Raw genomic sequence first — 7431 nt, forward strand, 5'->3', positions numbered from 1 at the left:
CTTTTTCTAAAGGCTTTTTATCCAAAAGTTGCAAGTTGTTGCAAAATATTTCATCACTGTCTTGTAGAACCGTTCCCGTAGGATGACTTACAAAAAACCCGAGCACCAATCACCTCCAAGTTTTTAAGATATATCAAGTTTTATCACGTTTAAAAATATTTCTTGAAATAGCTAATTCATGGTGTCTCTGTACATCTTGTTTGCTTTTTCGTTACTATAAAACCTACTAAGAAGGAGAAATCTCTAGCTTATTCTAATATTAGTAGGATTTTGTCGTGCCTGGCTTCAAATAGGTTCGAACTAGCTAGGGGTTTCTCCTTCGTAGTAGGTTTTATAGTAACGAAAAGGCAAACAAGATGTACAGAGACAACATGAATTAGCTATTTCAAGAAATGTTTTTAAACGAGATAAAACTTGATATATCTTAAAAACTTGGAGGTGATTGGTGCTCGGGTTTTTTGTATGTTATCCTACGGGAACGGTTCTACAAGACAGTGATGACATATTTTGCAACAACTTGCAACTTTTGGATAAAAAGCCTTTAGAAAAAGCCGTATTTTGGTCAAAATTGGCCCTTTGATTGCATTTTACAGAAGATCTGTTCAACCGCATATTACAAAATTTTAAATTTATGTATAACATAATTCTATACACGCTTTGCAAAAAGAAATTCTATGGAATTCCATGTAGGGAACGTTTCGCCCTCTGGTGGCAGGTAGCGAAATATAATTTATATTTTCGGATACAACTTAGAACAACAATTTAAAATATATATACATTTATTATATTGAAATGATTTTTAATTTTGTCACTAAAAAGTCGATTTCGAAACACTGTGGCACTGTGAAAATAATTACGTTCAAAGGGTCTACATTACCGTAAATTACAGGTAAGTCACTTTTATAAACGTTTTAAATATACTGGTCTTGAAATAAAACAAGCTTAGAAAGCTTATGTCTAATTGCTTTCCCTTTCATTTCCAGGTTTTTGTCTCTGGAAATTTTGTGCAGGCAAACTTTGGCATATAACATAATTAGTTTTCTAATTAAACTATCGCGTTGATGGCCCATCCCCGACTCAAAGTCAAACATCTGGTCTTGAAGTTCGCTGAAAATGTAAAACAATTATATTCCGAAGAGTGATAAAATACGCAAATCGGTAGAAAAAGGATTCTACTTATTAGCGTTTTTTATCACTCTTTGCAATGCAGTCCATAACTTTTATTCCGATATTAGTATAAAATATTTCCTATAATATAACATACTTATGAAATGAGCATTTTAATTCTTTCCGAAATCAGTTTTTACAGTGCAAAAAAACTCAACTTTTTACCATATTTAATTTTCCGTGGCTATAGACCTTTTGCGGCGTCTAAAATTGAAGCTCTTAAAAATGTTTTGGTAGCCCTGTTGTTGAAAAGCTGTTTTCCATGCAGTATCTACTATCCTACTGTTAATTCTATTAGTGTTAAAACATAGCTGTAGCGTGGGATATCACTTTTAGGGCTTTGTGAAATTGTGATTTACCATTAATTTCCCTAGTAATTAAGAGAACGCCCTTAATTAGTTTTATGTTTTATACACAAAAATCAAAATTATTAAAAGTACACGGGCTAAAATGGCAAGTCTTAAAATCTGCAATAGCTCACGTGGTCTCTATGTCTCTACTACAATGTAATCAGCTGGGATTCCCCTGCTATGGGAAGAAATATTCTTTTTTTCATCCTACTGCAAGATCCTACTAAAGGTGATATTGGGGGGGGGGTACCCTTAGTGAAGGTGACTTTGGGGGGGTCGTAACGGGGAAATAATAAAAATGGTAGCCCCCAGGCGAAAGCGCCGCAAATTATCTATACTAATAGACCCAGGGGCGGCTCCAGACAAATATTTTTGGGGGGGGGGGGGGGGCACCGTCGTAGATTTTTTTCAAGACATAGAAAACAGACACTGGTGGATTTGTATACCCATGCACCGTAATACTACTTACAGTATTAGAAAGGTGGTGTAGGGGAAAGAGGAATACTGGGCCTTGATTTAGGTCAAGAGAGTCCACCCATGGCACTGTAGGTATTAGTGCACCATAGGCATTCCATAAAACCATAAAACTCTATAAAACTTTTTAGACATTTTTTTAATTTTTTTATAAGAAAGCACTTGCATTTGATATTCTAAAGTTGCCATAAAACTTATTGTTTGTCCCTTATATATAGGCCTACTAGGTTTAGTTTCGACGAAAATTACGACGTTATCGTTGAACGGTAGCACTACAACCGTAATTTCATAAATAGGTTTACTAAACTAATTTTATCACTAAGATACTTGTGACTTACCATCATCGCATAGCGGCATACGTGCACCAAAAACAAGTTGAAGCAGAGCCAAAAACGAGGTTTTTGTGTAGTTATAAATTGTAATTATAAATAACAATAACATTTCCTTTTTTAATAAAAAAAAACACAATGTATCGTACATTTTCCATTGGCCTGGCTCGCGCCTTTGCCTCCTCTAGAGAAGGAATGGAAACGGGCGTAAACGCCTCGCCGTTTAGCGCTGCAGCTGCCGCGGCCTTGAAATTTATCTCCGAATACGGGTCTCGATTTTCCAGAAGTGAGTCAGTGACTCGGCCTGCAGCTGCAAGAGCTTTAGCATATAGTTGATGGCCGAAGTTCCGCTTTTAAAGCTCTGGCAAATTTATCTCCGCAGGTATACGTTACGTAGCTCTTCTGTAGCTGCAGTATCTCTTGCATGTAAAAGACCTTGATGGCATGTAAACAGTAAGCTCTATTGATTTCTTACACGTATATTAAAATGATACTCATCGTAAGTATCAACTATTTTGGGGGGGGGGGCATGATGCAAAATTATATTAAAATGCAAGTATCATTATTTAAAAAGTCAAATTTACGAATAACGATGACGAAAAGCTATTAGCGTCTGCTTTATCCACTACCTATCTAGGTTTTAATGACGAACCAAAGGAGGCGTAGTGATAGTTTACGGTCGCGAATAGCTCATGATTTGGTGATTCCCTTTACCCGATCGATCTGGCCTTACTATGTAAGTGTATTTAGAGTGAGAGGCGACTATAGCCGCCTCTCATAGTGTAGTACCTGGATGGTACGATAGATGTCGTTGTCGGCAGCACCTCCAACCTAGTGTCTGATTGGTTGAGATTTCCAAAGCTTACGAACGGGAACTGAATAACTGTCGTATATTTGCAACGGTGCAGTGTCGCTATTCAAGTCCTACTCTCAAATTTAATACGTTCACCGTCTTAAGACCGAGGCTAAACGGCAAATTTTAATCAAATAGATTATACGGCTTGAAAAATTATCCATCGTTGGGTATGTTATCATTTAAGCCTAAAACGTGACGGGGAACACTTGTAATTGGAACCAACTTTCTAACACTTACGGTTCTCGAGATAGTTTTTGGATGACCTTGAAGACATGGTTCAAGGTTATCGAAATGTTAAAAGTAGTTATTCCCCCCAAACACTCTATGCTACCCAAAAATTTCAAATTCGTACCTAAAACTGTTTAGGAGATATTCGCCCTGCTCCATATTTTAGTGGGCACCCTGTATAGCTAGTTAAAAAGTAAACATTTTTCTCTGAGTTTTTATAGCATAGCTGCATACACCACTACAAAAAAACTTCTAAACTAATCGTACTGTAGATTTAAACGTCGTGTATAGGGCTGTGCGAGTACTCGAACATTATCGAGTCAACTTTAACCGAACCCACTCCGTCACTAGAATGGGAGGCACTACCAGGTCTGTTTCTAGAAGTATAATCTACACTGCAAAAAATGAGCGTGCTTTTTGCGTTCAAAATTAATCAAGGTCATTCATTTTTGAACAAGCCATCATCGAGGCGTTCAGATTTGTACATGATCATTCAAATTTGAACAAGGCCACATTTTGATGTTCAAATTTAAACAGACTCGTTCAATCTTGAACCATCCCCGAATTTTTCCGCTCAAAACTAACTAGACCCGTTCAAAATTAAAAGTTCGTTCAATTTTGAACAATCTCAATTGAAAAAAACAATTCACTGTGGGAATTCATAAAGTCAAACATATTTAATTCCTCGCCAAATTTTAATTATTAAAGAAGCATTGTTTTTTTATAGATATTTTTGTAAATTTTTTTACCAGGGCCGAATCCATAGGGGGGGGGTGATCGCCCCCCTTAAAGGCACTATATCACGACCTATTTAAAAAAAAAACTTTCTTGAAGTTCCATTTTTTGAAATAGATGGCGCCAGGGTAGAAACGGACCTCCTGAAGTTTTGTTCGTATTTGACGGGTAATGTTTGCTATGTGGCGAAGATAGAAGAGTCCATTTTGGTTTTCCGGGTAGAACATCGAAAAAAGGATGTTCAATATGGAACCCGCAAATGGGCTTTTCTATTTCGAACCCCGGCGGGTGGCTAGTCTCTACTTGTGCCGATAGCTGTAGGCTGTATATTTCAATCCTATTTGTCAGGTCGAGAATTAATGGGCGAGATACGGAGGGGGGGGGGGGTCGTGGCGAAAATTGAAAGGGTAGGGTCATACCATGAATTTTGACAGAGTTTTTGAAAGTTTGCTTGATTGAGTAGAACAGAGTAAGAAGCTTATAAATACTGTCCGCCGAAAAATGGAGAAAAGCGAAAAAAAGAGTTTTAGCGTTGGTCAACGGACAGAAACTAATTATCTTTCACAAATATGCAGTTTATAAAATATTTCTTTGATAAATGGTAAGTCCAAAACTTTTATTTACGAGGCAAATCAGTTCGTTGATTTCTTAAATTTCAATTCAATCCCTACTATAACTATATTAAAGTTTAAATTTGTTCACAATATTAAACTTTAATATGTTTTCAATATTAATGTTATAGTTCGTTCACAATATTAAAGTTTTAATTTGTTCACAATATTAAAGTTTTAATTTGTTCACAATATTAAAGTTTTAATTTGTTCGCAATATTAAAGTTTTAATTTGTTCACAATATTAAAGTTTTAATTTGTTCACAATATTAAAGATTTAATTTGCTCATGATATTCAAGTTTTAATTTGTTCACAATATTTAAGTTTTAATATGTGATCAGAGTTATAAATATTACGGGTGGCCCGTAGGGAAAGAGGAAGAGGCGGTTTTCTCGCCCTTACTAATTTATTAATATAATCTTGGATTAATAATAGAAGCTAACGCTTAGCTTCTATTATTAATCCAAGATATAATAGAGTAATATCGGTGTTACGTAACTTGGCGTAACTATAAAAAAACTGCAGTCAGAAAGGTGACCATAACCGAGAGCTACAGGGCCGTCGAGTAACTTTTGCCCCGGGCCCTAAATTTCGTATTGATTTTCCGTACAGATGGTAGCAGTATTGGCCCGTCGTTCTGTCAAAATATGTATTTTTCAAAAATAATACAATTTCAATGATTTTGCTTAGGTGGGATAGTTACCAATCAAGAATCAAGAATATTGCTAGCGGCCATTGATTATAACGAACATTCAAATAGACCGCAAGCCCGTTCGAAATCTGGCGAACTTCAATACAGAATGTTTTGGAGCAAAAAATCGAAATCATACAATATTGGAAAAATTGTATGAAGCAAAAACCTATTGTTATATTGATTCATTGACGGAGATGGTGTTTGACGCCAAAAAGAATTATATGGTTACTAAACACCTAATATTATAACACTTTTTTATATAAAAGTTAAATGCTATGTACTTTTTTTCATTTCAGGGTAATATTTCTGATTAAAAACTAATGGATGAGACCGATCGTTATATTTGTAAACATATAAGTTTACAAGAACAAATCCCGTTTTAGCCAAACATAAATCTAGATTTTAATTTGAGGCATGAAGTTGTAAAGTACAATGATTAAAGTATTTTACAGGCGTGACGATTGTGTTAACAATATTATTGACTGTTTCGGCCGGGCCCCAGCTAGAACTAAAATCCCGTGAAGACTGAGTCATAAACCAAACCCTTCCCCCGTCCCAGCGCAGCCGCTAAATTGACTTAGGCAGAAAAATATTGGTTGTATAGGTGTGATATGTAGGTTGCAGGATTCACGGCACCGTTCCAGGGGAAAAAATGCATGATTTAATTAATTAACTTAATTGGAAATCGATGAAAATTGCGCGACTCGCTGCGTTTGCGCCATAGGAATAGCTGTGAGGAAATTGGAGGTCCTAGGTTGAACGGCTCGGACGTCTATAGAGAAACAGACGCAAGACAGACAGAAGACACTTAGGAATATAGTATAGATAGCAAAGATTAGGTATTTGCATTTGAAATTTACGCTAACACTAAACAACTTAAGCCAGCGTCGTAGCCAGGATTGGATTTCGGAGGGGGACGTGCCCCCCTCCCCTATGTATGGCAACATTGTTTTTTATGTCTCGAGTAGCGGCTCTGCTACACGTATTCCTACATTTGCACGGGATTAATTCTTCATCTAATATATTGACCATATCCAAAGGCATAATTTCCATTTTATCCATGGTTATAGACTTGCCTAAAAATATCAAAACGTGGCAGTGGCGTAGTCAGGGGGGAGCACATAGAAACGTATGGTCGTACGTACAAATATATATTTTTTTTCAATGACGTGCCCCCCCCCCCCCCCGAAACCAAATCCTGGCTACGCCACTGAAACGTGGGACAGATCTGATAATATTTCTAGAAAACCCGTCACGCGACTGCTAAGGGTTTTACTCAAAAATACCACGTTACCGATATGACCCTTTCGAAAAACATCGAATAAACCAAAGACTATATATACGCTTCGTTTACTAGGCAGGCGTGTTCCTAGGAAAAACCTGTTAACACCTCTGTAGCACTGTAAAAGCTGGGTTAATATTTGAACCCGCGGCGCCACTAGTAACACAGCTCAAGCTAGGGGAAAATTCTGACCAGCGTCGAGATGGAGCCACAATCGGTATGCAAGTTGAGCCATAGAACACGCCTGTCTAGTAAGCGAAGCGTATATATAGTCTTTGGTATGAACTCAAGTGGAAACATTTGGAATTTCCCAATCCCAGGCAATTCCCTTTTTACAGGCCCTCCGTAGTGAAAGGTTCGCACCCCTCACTACTTCCTGTCTTTTTTATTTCGTTGCCCCTAAGAGGGGGAAACGGAATTATAATTTCCCTCTGAAACGGGTGTTGGTGATAGGATTACCTCGATGTGTTCATAAAGGCGCGAGCTTGGTGGAGTATGCGCTTGAGGCTGTGTAATATTGTTTTTGGTTGTTATCCGTGGAAGTACGGTTATAGCTTACTTCACTTGAAACGGGTAGTTTTGTTTTTATAGTTTTAGTAGATTGATTAAATAAGTCATTTACGTTGTAATATTGTTTTTGGATTTGTCTTAATTTTTTATTCGTATTTCTATAACATTTTGATTTTTAATTTGTATTTTTATGA

The 7431-nt window shown here is 36.9% G+C and overlaps 1 long non-coding RNA gene across 1 annotated transcript; it reads left to right on the forward strand.

The window, feature by feature from the left end:
* Positions 1-4624: 4624 nt before the first annotated feature.
* On the forward strand, positions 4625-6623 carry LOC149932214 (uncharacterized). Its single transcript, XR_016472896.1, has 3 exons — positions 4625-4740; positions 5442-5669; positions 5742-6623. It is a non-coding gene; the product is annotated as an uncharacterized LOC149932214 (long non-coding RNA).
* Positions 6624-7431: the final 808 nt, after the last annotated feature.

This window comes from Leiobunum rupestre, chromosome 8 (genome assembly GCF_980474605.1).
Source record: "Leiobunum rupestre chromosome 8, qqLeiRupe1.1.hap1, whole genome shotgun sequence".
NCBI lineage: Eukaryota > Metazoa > Arthropoda > Arachnida > Opiliones > Sclerosomatidae > Leiobunum > Leiobunum rupestre.